Raw genomic sequence first — 12,240 nt, 5'->3', positions numbered from 1 at the left:
AAACAGTCTCCTACCAGGATGTCAACTTGCATTGGGCATCCTGAAATAAGGGCCAAATGTGGTGATGTGAAATAAGGGCTGAGGGAGGAGTAAGATGGAAACATTGCTCAGACAGAGCTGTGTTAATCTGATTGAATGTGAATGTGATGTCAAGGGTGAACCATAAATATTCTAAGGGTGTCTCAGAGGAAATGGGTGATGAGGACACAACATGAAGCCTATTTGTAGAGGAAAGGAATAACCGAGAGGTAGCCACAGTAGCAAATTAGGATTTTCCAGATAGGGGACAAAGCTTAAAGAAGAATAAAAGAAGCCAGCAAGGAGGAAGAAGCTGAAAATGCAAGAGAAGGAGGAGATGGGTAGAAGCAACCAGGAAAGGGTGGGGTAGATAGAGGGAAAAGGGAAAGGGTTCTGCCCAATCACATGACAATAACAGTATCAACCCCCTCAGCCAGGCCAACAGTTGCCCAAATGAGCCTTTCCTTAGGAGCCTACCTCCAGTAACTTAAAGGCCATGGCACTGGAAGCCAAAGAGAGCCAGGGAGCAAAGTCACTGTGCTACCAGCAGATGGAGAAGAAATGAACTTCAGAGTTCTACTCCATGCCAGTCTACACAAGTCATTTGTTGAACCATAAGGCAAACTCCATACCTTGCATCATTACATGCCAACATACATACCCTCTGCCGAATACAGCCCATGTTATACAATCCAACACCAACATGAAAGGTTTTTTAGCTAACTTCATATAGCCAGGGCTGAGAAAATTCTTGTAGTTTCCTGAATGGTCATTCCTCTTTAGAGATATGTTAATGCATTTGGACCTTGTGGATTAATTCCATAAGTATCTACTCAGCATAGTCACTCTTTTAAAAACCTAACAGGTGTACTAATACTCCTCTAGTCCTGAAGTCCTGCCTTTGCATAAACTGAATCTAGCACTTGGACTGCCCTCCATCCTCACCTCAGAATTCCTAGTTTTCTTCAAACCTCAGCTAAAGCATAATTTTCCTAGAGGGCAGTTTCCTGTCCTACTAGTGCCTCCTCCACCCTAAGGACCAAAATCCAACCATTATCTGCCCTCACGGGGTTTACATTCTGTTGGGAGGAAATATTACACAGAAAAACAAATGCAAAATATATACAAAGTAATTTGGTGAAGGGGCAGTGGAGCACAAGCCTAATAAGAGAGGCAGTTTGTTAACAACAGGGCAGGGGTTACAGAGGACTTACTGCAAGGGTAGAACAGGGTTTGATGGGGACATAGTAGAAATGGAACTGATGTGAATGGGTATATAGAAGTGAGGAACAGAGAAGGAGCTTTGACCTATGCAACCTAAAACACAGAACCACAGGATTATAGATTAGCCCAGGGGTGGGGAACCTGTGGCCTCAAGGCCACATGTGGTCCTCTGGGTCCTCAAGTGTGACCCTTTGGCTGAATCCAATTTGGCCTCACTTGAGGACTTGGAAGGCCACATGTGGACTGAGGCTTCAGGCTTCAACCCATGGATTATTTACAGCTGCAGGAAAAGTGGTAATGATGATTTGATCATCAGCCCCTCTGATCAGGGAGGATCTTTCTGATGGTGGAGATAGAAGTCAATGGAATCCTTGAATATGGCTGGCTATTGATGGATGAAGAATGTTTGAAATATTCACCTTCTCTTCATCAAGTTAGTTCTGTCCTAGATTCACTCCAATTTGAGGAGTTTATATGGAGGGTCTTTAGTTCGAGTGAGTAGAGGTAGCAATAAACAAGGAGTAAAAAATAAATCAAATTATGTTCTATTTTCCTTTCTATTACCTTTTGGTTAGGTTTCCATGGAAGTATGACAAACTCTGAAAGTATCTGGTTACAATTACAATAACCGTTTTTATTCATTTGTCCCCTCATGCAATACTTTAATAAACTACCACTTTACTTAACTAAATAAATTTCAGTACTTTACTCAGTTATAAAGTTCAAAGAATAATATAATCCATTGATTTGAGTGTAATAGTTGTAGGGAAGAAAAGGGAAGAGTTGCACCCAAGTAGGGAGGGGATTGGTGGTTGCCCAATGAAAGGTGCTGTCAAATTGGCTTTGGGAATGAGTTATAGGAACTTACTTATCTTTCCTAGTATATTTTAGGATATTAGGATATGATCCTAAAATGTCTAAGTCTTACCTTGTTTTGCCTTGGTGAAACATGGGAATCTGATTTTTCAGGAGCCTTGCTTGCATTTAAACAGGGATTCCTTAATGTCATCAGCAATGAAAGAGCCATTTCACTAGTGTGGTACTTTTCCATTCCCTTATGGAGAAAGAGTGGGGAAAGGAAATTGGCTGTCATTCCTACATGATTCTGCTTACTGTTTCTATTGCCAAGGATAACTGTTAATTTCTAACATGCACCTGCAAACACTCACAGTCACATAACAGTCTGACAGACTCCAAGATACAACTTGACAATCTGGCTCCTCTGTTTAAAATCTACATGTAATTAAAATCATCAGTGAGACCAGACTTAGGAGAGAGCATGGACCTTACCCTGATGAGTTTAGATCTCTTGGCCTGTATGAACCCCAGGTAATCAGAGAACTGGTGGATGAAATGACTGAGCTACTGTCACAGGTCTCTGAAAAAAATCAATCAATCCTCCAGCATTATTAAGCATCTTCTGTGTTCTAGGCCAGGGGTGGAAAACCTGCAGCCTTAAGGCCACATGAGATTTTCTAGGTCCACGGGTGCAGCCTTTTAACTGAGTCCAAGTTTTACACAACAAATCCTTTTATTAAGGGGACTTGTTCTGTGAAGTTTGTATTGATTCAAAGGGCCACATGTGGCCTTTTTAAGCTGCTGGTTCCCTAACCCTGTCTAGGCTTGGGAAGACACAAAGACAGATATGAAACAGTTCCTAACTTCAAGAAGCTTACATTTTACCATGGGAGACAACATGTACATCTATTAGTATATACAAAACATACACAAGGCAGACCCTAGGTAAACTTGGATGGGGAGGCCCAGAATCTGAGGGGACCAAAACGGGCCTCCTGCAGAAAGTGGCAAGTAATAACAACTGACAATTATACAACATTTTACATATGTTATCTTGTTTGAGACTTAAAAACAATTCTTTGAGATGGGGAGAAAATTTTGAATTCAAATTTTTGTGGAAGTGAATGTTGAGAATTGAAAATAAATAAATTTTATTTAAAAAAACAATTCTTTGAAATAAGCAATACAGGTATCACCATCCTAATTTTACAGATGAAGAAACTGAGGCTGAGAGGTCAAGTACAGTTAGGAAGTACTGAAGGTAAAATATGAACCCAAGTCCACCTGATTCCAGGTCCAGCACTCTGTATGTTGTACAATGCTGCCTTACCTGTTTAAAGACCTTAGCATGAGAAGGCCAAAGTCCCCCACTGCATCCCAGGCCCTGAGGTCATGGTCCTCTCCAAGAACAAAGGACAAACAGCAGCACAGCAGAAATGCTTCAGAACTATTGAAAAATAAATGTAACCTGGATTTTCAAAAAATAAAAGATTGTATGGACCACCGGCAGACTATAGACCAGTGAGATCAACTTCTGGAAAATTTCCAGAATATATTGTTAAGGAAATAGTTTGCAAACTTCTAATCTAGAAAGAGAATCAATGATAACTAAGAGTCAATATGATTTCCTCAAGAACAGGTCAAAACAGACTATTTTCATTTCCTTTCCCTTGCATATGATAGGTACTTCAGAATTGGACTTCAGAGGTTTAGTTAAGCCTGAAAATGCTGTATAGATTGCCTGGATCTCAGTCAAGCATTTGACAAAGTCTCTGATGCTATCCTTATGGACGAAATGTGGGATGGATAATTTTGTGTATAAAGATATATATGTGTGTGTGTATTATGTATACATATATATACCTATACGTGCATGTGTGTGTATATATATATATACATACTAGATATAGATATAAATTAGGTGAATTTAGAATAGGCTGCATGACTGGAACTGGAATGAAATTGTTAATGGCTCAATGTAGACTTGGAAGGATGACCTTAAAGGAATGATTCAAAGAGCTGTCTGTGGCCCCATTCTGTTTAATACTTTTATCAATGACTAAGATCATGGCGTGCTCACATTTCTAGATCACATAAAGAGGGGAGGCATAGAGAGTGCTGGACCTGGAATCAGGTAGACCTCCAATACTTTCTAACTGTGCTAGACCTCCCAGCTTCAGTTTCTTCACCTATAAAACCAGGATAATGATACCCTTAGTGCTTATTTCAAAAAATCGCTGTTAAGGTTCAAATGAGATAATATGTATAAAATGCAATATGTATTATCATCAGTTATTATTAGTTGTCACCTTCTACAAGAGGCCCTTCTTGGTCCCCTCAGCTGGTGGGTCTCTCACTAAAGCTGAGAAGGACAGTTAACACATGTAAAAAATTCTAGACAGGCTAGAATAAGGTATGAAATCTAAAAAGGTAGAATTCAATAAGAATGAATTAAAAATCCTACATAGTCAAAACAAAATTGTGCTCATGAGCACAAGATGGGAGGGGTATGACCAGACAATAATTTTGGGGGGGACTTCAGGTTTTTAGTGACAAACTCAATATGGAGTTAACTACTTTGCCAGCCACTATTCTGGTCCTAATCTACAAAAAAAAAATATCAGATGATAGGAAAGTTCCATTCATCACTTGCACTCCCAAGTCCTGAGGAGTATGTGTGTGTGTTGGAGAAATAACGGAACTCTTTCTAGTTCTCAGAGAAGATACCTTCTTCCCTCCAGTTCTGCTTCTCTCTGAGTAGCCTTCATTCAGTTGGAATGGTTCTGAGCCACCACTTTCTGGAAAACCTCACCTCTTCCCTGAATCTATGTATTTAATTTAGTGAATCCTAGTCACATATCCTTGGCATAATGGAACAGCTCTTATGGAAACTGGCACACTAGGATGATATATGGTGTTTTATCCTTTATTTTAGACCCCCCCAAAAAAAACCCCAAGAAACAACATATCCTAGAACATCTGCCATGTAGCAACATGCCCATGATTATCTATTGAAGGAACTAGACTTGTTTAGTTCCCAAGAAAAGAAGATCTACTGGAGGAATATGGTACCTGTTTAAGTATCTGAAGGGCTGTTACATGGAAAAAGCAGGTTCTACTTACACTCAGGAAACACAATGCACAGCAAGGGGTATAAGATGAAGAAAAATCCAGAGCTATTCACAACTAAAATGAGTCACTTCTGGTGACTTGAGCCACTAGAGGCTCTTCCAGCATTGATAGTCTGTGATTCTAGAGAACAGTATTTGAAGCCAACTATGAACCTCAGATAACCAAGGAGAGGGTACAACATCTGAGTCAAAGCCTGAACTGAAAACAACATGTAGACACGGAGGGAGGGAGGATCTGGGCTAGGAGCTCCTTCTGGAGTCCTTTCCCTATACCTTGCTCTACCCAAAGCCACTCTACCTGCTTCCCTCCCTGGCTAGGCTCCCAGCTCCCTAGGCCATCATACCCCTCTGACACTTATTAGCTGTGTGACTCTGGGCAATTCATTTAACCCTGTTTGCCTCATCTGTAAAAATAAGCTAGAGAAGGAAATGGCAAAACATGCCAGTATTTGCCAAGAAAACCCCAAATGGGGTCACAAAGAATCAGAAGCTGCTGAACAACAAAGCTTTTAATTGTCTCCAAATAATGAAAGTGATGGTTAATCTAGCTTTTAACAGGAAGGGCTTGTTTTGGCTCAGAAGAGCTGCAGACAGCAATGGGCAAAAAGAGAGGGCCCGGGACTTGTGGGTTTCCTGTCTAAATCTATAAATACTTTTACTCTTTGCTTCACATTTGGCATGGACTCAAGAGTTCTCAGCACAAGCAGTATGAATGACCACTAGGTGGCAGATGCGTCTCATTACTGCTGTATCTTCTTCTAGTCAGAAATGGACCTACTTTGTAGTATGAATTGAGTGAGTACACGGCTCCTTTCAAAGTGAATGAACTTCACTTTGAGATCACAGAACTGTAGATCTGGAGCAGAAAGGGACCTTATAAGACATCTAGCCCAACCCACTCATTTTAGAGCTGAGGAAACTGGGGCCCAAAGTGACTTGCCCAGGGTGGCACAAGAGATGAATGAGAGGCAAGATGGGAATCTACATCATCTGACTACCAAGGAAGTGTTCTTTCCCCTGTACCACACTGCTTCCACTTAAGGGAAACTGCTTATTAAAAGGAAATGTGAGTAATAAAATTCTTATATATTCTTGAAAATTCACCATAATTATATTAATTCTATGAGCAAGAGACCTCAAAGGGACTATATTAGAAAAGAGAATTTTTTGAATTTTTAAAAATAGGCTTTAGTTTTAAAAGAGCTTTGGGAAGTGAACAACTTTTAAGTTGTTCAAGCCAAACAATACAAAATCTATTTCACTGCAATCAGCCAACAGCTGATTATACAAAGTTATTGCTGGATCTACTAGTTCTTGAGAATAACAACCTTAATCAACCAATCAACAAGCACTTCTTAACCCAGCAATGTGGCTAAGTGCTGGAGATGAAGAGACAAAAGCAAAACAGCCCCTCCCCTCAAGTGGTTTGAATTCTAATGAGGGATACAACATGAACACATAATCATATATACACGACAAATACAAGCACCTGTAAAGTAACCTAAATATTTTATGAGGAGGATTGTGGAAATACTTTTCTCTTACTTCTAAGTCCAAAAAGGTCTACCTGGAAGATGTTATTACATTTCAGTTATGCCTTAATGAATGGGAGCATCTTTTCTATCAGCTAGACCCTTCCTCAAAAAATCAAAAGCAATCAACCAAGCAGTATTATCTACATCTAAAAATGGTCAGGGACTGAGGAGCAACTAGTCAAGTAGGAAAAGATAGTGTCATAAAATAATAATAATAATAAAAACAAAGATGTTGGCAAAGTATTGTATACCCCACACTGGAGACAGTATCCAGAAGGAGAGAATGGTCAACAGGATGAAGCAGCAGATAAGCTGAGGACAAGGACTGGAAAGAGACCATGTCATGCAGCAATTAAGAAATCAATATTAGTTTTGAAAGGAGCAGTTTCAGTTGAGTGATGAGGTCAGAAGTCGGCCTTTGGAGGATTAAGGGCTGGGGGGAAATAGAGACTGGATCGCTTTTTTTTTCAAGGACTCTGGCTGAGAAAGGGAGAAGAGATTTAAGATAGATTGAAGGAATGACAGGGTCTAGGGAACAGAACAACTAGACAGCAAAGTGGATAGAACACCACGTCTGGAGTCAGGAAGATCTGAGTTCTAATCTGAACTCGGAAACTTACTATTGTATGACCTTTAACAAGTTATTTAACGCTGTTTGCCTCAGTTTCTTCATCTGTAAAAGGAGCTGGAGAAGGAAGTGGAAAACCACTCTAGTAGCTTTACCAAGAAAACCCCAAATGGGAGGTGGAAAATCACCCAGGCGAGCCTCAGTGCTAGGAGAGGAGCTCCACGGGAGGTAGAAACTTGCACTAGGACCCAGGCATGCCTCAGTGCTCCATGGGAAATGGTAAGACTATAGGGCAGCCAGGATTACCAGCCCCTGAGCTCATCTTTGCCTCAGCTCAGCTAAGGAGATCTCCCTTGACCAAACCACCCCTCTCCCATGCTTAACAAGCTAGACCCAGGGCTGATTGGGGAAACACAAAACAATAAGATAAAAAGGCACCTGCCCTTAGGTTTTTCACACAAGTCAGCTCAACACCAAGTTCTGCAGCTTCTAACTGAAAGAACCAGAAGCCACAACACAAATCATCATCATGAGCAAGAAAAAGCAAAGCAACGGTGAAAAAACCATAGAATCTTTCTACGGGGACAAGGACCAAAAGAAGAATACCAAAGAGGTCAGTAGTGAGACTGTACTCCCATATGAAACTTCAGAAGGGACTATGAACTGCTCGCATGCACAAACAGCTCTCCTGGAACAGCTGAAGAAGGAAATAGAAGAAAAACTGGCTAATGATTTTAAAAGTATGAAAAAAGAATTCACTGATGAAAACATCTCTTTAAAAAGGAAAATTGAACAAATGGAAAGGGAAGCACAAAACCTAACTGGAGAAAAAGAAAACCCCAAATGCAGTCATGCAGAGTTGGACATAATTGAAATGACTGAACAACAGCAACAAGGTCTAGGAAAGGTTTGGTTTTATTTTTTTTTTTAAGATGAGGAAGACTTTGGTGTGTTTGAAAGCAGCAGGAAAGAAACCAGGAAATAGGGAAAGACTAGGAGCCAAGATGGCAGAGTAGCAAGAAGTCCAGCCCAGTTCCCCTAACAGAATTCCTCTACAAAGATCTAGAAAATGCAACAGCAGATCAACTCCTTAATAGGAAATTCAAGAAAAATCATACTGGTCATATTTCCAGCCCAGGTCAGCAGAAGGAGACAGACAGAGAAGTCTGGGGACTGTGGAGATGGGGTCTGGTACAGCATTGCAGTGCACAGAAAAGAGGACCAATCCTGGGCACCAGAGCAAGAGGTTCCAGACCCATGCAGGAGGGCTCAAATGGTGACCCTCTTGCTCACTATTCAGTTCTAGATCACAGATCCAGGGCCTGTGCTTCAAGGAGGCATTCCAGGGTGAAGAGCAGTCATGATTCCTAGGTTGAGAGCAAGAGACAAACCCCCAGGAGTGAAGCAGGGTCTTCTTGGTTCCAGCCCAGTTTGAAGCCTGCAGCAGAAGAAACAAGGTCTGCGTTTCCCCAGACCAAAGGGAAGTTTTCAGTTCCATCACTCTGAACTGGCAGAGCTTTCCAGTTGACTGATAGTGACTATATCCAGTAGCACTCTACTGGAACTTCCAACCAAAGGTAAAATCAACAGGACTATTGCAAAACCCCAACCCAAGTCAAGAGCTTACAGAATTCAGACCAAGAGGGCAGCGATCAGATGTTGCCCTGGATCAGAACCATTCTAGAGCACTGAAAACTTGTAGGACCTGACTTGTCCCTAAGATCCTGGAATAACACAACACTCAGTATCCCCAAGAAAGTAGAAGGACCCAGGAAGAAAAAAGCTTAGCCCAGATATTTCCCCCAGAATTGCACAAAGCCTGGCCTGAAGTCAAGTAGGCTGGAAGAATGAGCAAACAAACATAAAGAACTACTATGGTAACAAGAGTGCTCAAGAAACAAATCCAGAAGAGAATGAGTCCAAAACATCTACAAACAAATCCTTAAAGGAAAACAAAGCTTGGGTACAAGTTTAATTAGAATTCCTGAAAGGGATGAAGCAAAGAATAAGAACCTGTTATTGGGCTCTCAGTGAACAAGAAGCATGTTACTCCAAACCTAGAACACTGACACCAATTTTGTTCTCTCTCAGAACTCTCTTCCCTATAAAAAGAAAGTGGGAGATAAAGAGAAGGAAAAATGTAAGAAAAACAGGATGGATTACAAATAGAAAATAGTCATAACTGTGAATGGTATGAACGCACCCAGAAAATGTAAAAGGACAAATAAATTGTAAAGAAGAATCCAATAATACATTGATATTACATGAAATAATACATGAAACATACTTGACACAGAAAAAGTCACACATATTTCTAGTAAGGGGATAAAGCAAAATCTAATGTGCTTCACCTGAAGCAAAAAAGGAAAATGTAACTCACTATATTAGACAAAACAACAACAACAACAAAAATAGACTTAATTAAAAGAGAAACTACACATTTTGCTAAAAAGTACCATAGACAATAAGGAGACATTCAAGTTTTGAGATAAGGAGAAGAAAAGGAGAAAGGAGGGGTAGAGATAGAGAGAAAGAGACAGAAAGACCATGGCAGAGACTGAGGTACAGCAAGAATGATGGTTGAAGATGGAATCTGCTAGGTATGAGAGGAAGATGGAATCAAATAATATTCAGAGGGATTGGCCTTGCAAGGAGAAGGGTTATTTCTTGTCAGGGGATTTATGATTCTCATATTAATTGATATGACATGTAATGATCATACTATCTAGATATTTTAGAGCTCCCATTTTCGCATTGTGAGTCAGAGACAAACTCCAGCTTAAAGTGGTCAATCAACTTTTGACATGCTCACAACTCCTGCATTCCTGCACATTAAGTGAACTGAATCAAAGGTTGTAAAACCTGTTCCCATTACAGAGCTCTGGTTCTGTACTCTATCAAGTAATCACGACCCCCTCCCAAAACTTGAGACAATCAACTTAAGAACTGTTCACACAGGACCCACAAATACCTGCATTGTCCATGCAAGAACTTGCCATGGGAAAAGCTATTCAAAACTTGAGAATGATTATGTCAAGGTCCAACCCACTTCATGGTTTGCAAACTGCCTTCCTCTCTTTGAAATTAATTAAACCACTACTTGATTCCTAGCACATGTATCTCTGACCTGTTCTTTCACCTCTGGCCTTTCCCAGCTTACAGACTGGTCCAGACTGGGCTACATTTAAAATTCTGTTAACACTCGTTTTAAAAAATGGAAAAAGGAGGGAGCAATATGAAGTCAACACTCTTGGGGAGGGACAGGATCAAAAGAGAATAGAAGCAATGGGGAGCAGGAGACGAGGGAGGGAAATATAGTTAGTCTTACACAACACAACTATTATAGAAGTCATTTGCAAAACTACACAGATATGGCCTACATTGAATTGCTTGCCTTCCAAAGGGAATGGGTGGGGAGGGAGGGATGAAGAGAAGTTGGAACTCAAAGTATTAGGAACAACTGTTGAGTACTGTTCTTGCTACTAGGAAATAAGAAATACAGGTAAAGGGATACAGAAAGTTATCTAGCCCTACAGGACAAAAGAGAAGATGGGGACAAGGGAAGGGAGGGATGATAGAAGAGAGGGCAGACTGGTGATAGGGGCAATTAGAATGCTTGGTGTTTTGGGGTGGGGGGAGGGGACAAATGGGGAGAAAATTTGGAACCCAAAATTTTGTGAAAATGAATGTTAAAAGTTAAATAAATTAATTTAAAAAAGAAAAATGGAAAAATGGAAAAAGAATAAAGTGAGAGATGTCAAGGGGTTTTGAAATGAAGTAAAGAGAAAGTAGCTCTGGGGTGAATGGCCACAATTTTCTCAGTAAAGACATAAGAACTAAGTGGGAAGGAGATGTGGGGGGTTTGACAAGAGACGATTTAGAATAGCTTCTTTGGAGAGTAAGTAGTGAAGGCTGGATAATATAAGTTAATAATGTTCCCAATCACTAGAAATTAAGACTTGTCAAGGCCAGGGTCATGTAAGATTGAACAGTCAATGTTCTGGATCTCAAGTCAATAGTCTGTAGCACATTGCCTCTCCTTAAATGAAATTATTCAAATGAAACTTAAAGTGTAACAAAATTCTTCTCACCACATTGAACATATTAGTAAGATCTCAAAGGGATCTTAATTGAGATCACACAATTACATGTCATTTGCCCAAGTTTGTCACACCCTAGAAGGGACACATCTTGGTATTTTCAAAGAATGTGGCCTTCTTGTTTCACTGAAACCAACAAATTCTGAATACTTCAAAATAACGCTACTTTTAAAAAATCCTAAATAACAAAGCATTTCATTGCAATTTCTTTTCTAAATTATTAGTTCAAGTTCTTTGTATGTTTTCCTTTTGTTGTTCAGTCATGTCCAATTCTTTATGACAGCATTTAGGGTTTTCTTGGCAAAAATACTGTAGTTTGCCATTTCCTTCTCTAGCTCATTTTCAAGATGAAGAAACTGAGGCAAACAGGGTTAAGTGTTCAGGGTCACACAGCTAGATAGTGTCTAAGGCTGGATTTGGTTTCAGGTCTTCTTGACTCCAGGCAGTGTTCTGTCTGCTGTGCCACATAGCTGCTCTTCCATCTACCTCAATCATTATCTCTTCTATACCACTATCACTCCTCCTTTTCCCCCACCCCCAAAACTTTTCTTTGACCATCTCCTTCTGCTCTCAATCCAACATGTGGAACTTCATATGAAGCAATAACTTTTATCTTTGGAGGATATTTATGTTCAGCGAAATACTCCCTGGAAATAAATTCACTGCCCTAAAGAGCCCACCTCACAAAAGATAATAATTCCAAATTTTATTATTCCTGTTTTTGTAAATGAAGAAACTGAGTTTGATAGATGAAACAAAAAAGTTAAGAACCCTAGCATAATGTACTTATCTATTTTGTCTCCTAAGCAGTTAACATTCATTAGTTTCACATATGTTCGATAAAACATTCATTTGGAGAAATTCAC

The sequence above is a fragment of the Notamacropus eugenii genome, chromosome 3 (genome assembly GCF_028372415.1).
Source record: "Notamacropus eugenii isolate mMacEug1 chromosome 3, mMacEug1.pri_v2, whole genome shotgun sequence".
Classification (NCBI taxonomy): Eukaryota; Metazoa; Chordata; class Mammalia; order Diprotodontia; family Macropodidae; genus Notamacropus; species Notamacropus eugenii.
Note: the sequence above shows the minus strand (reverse complement) of the source record.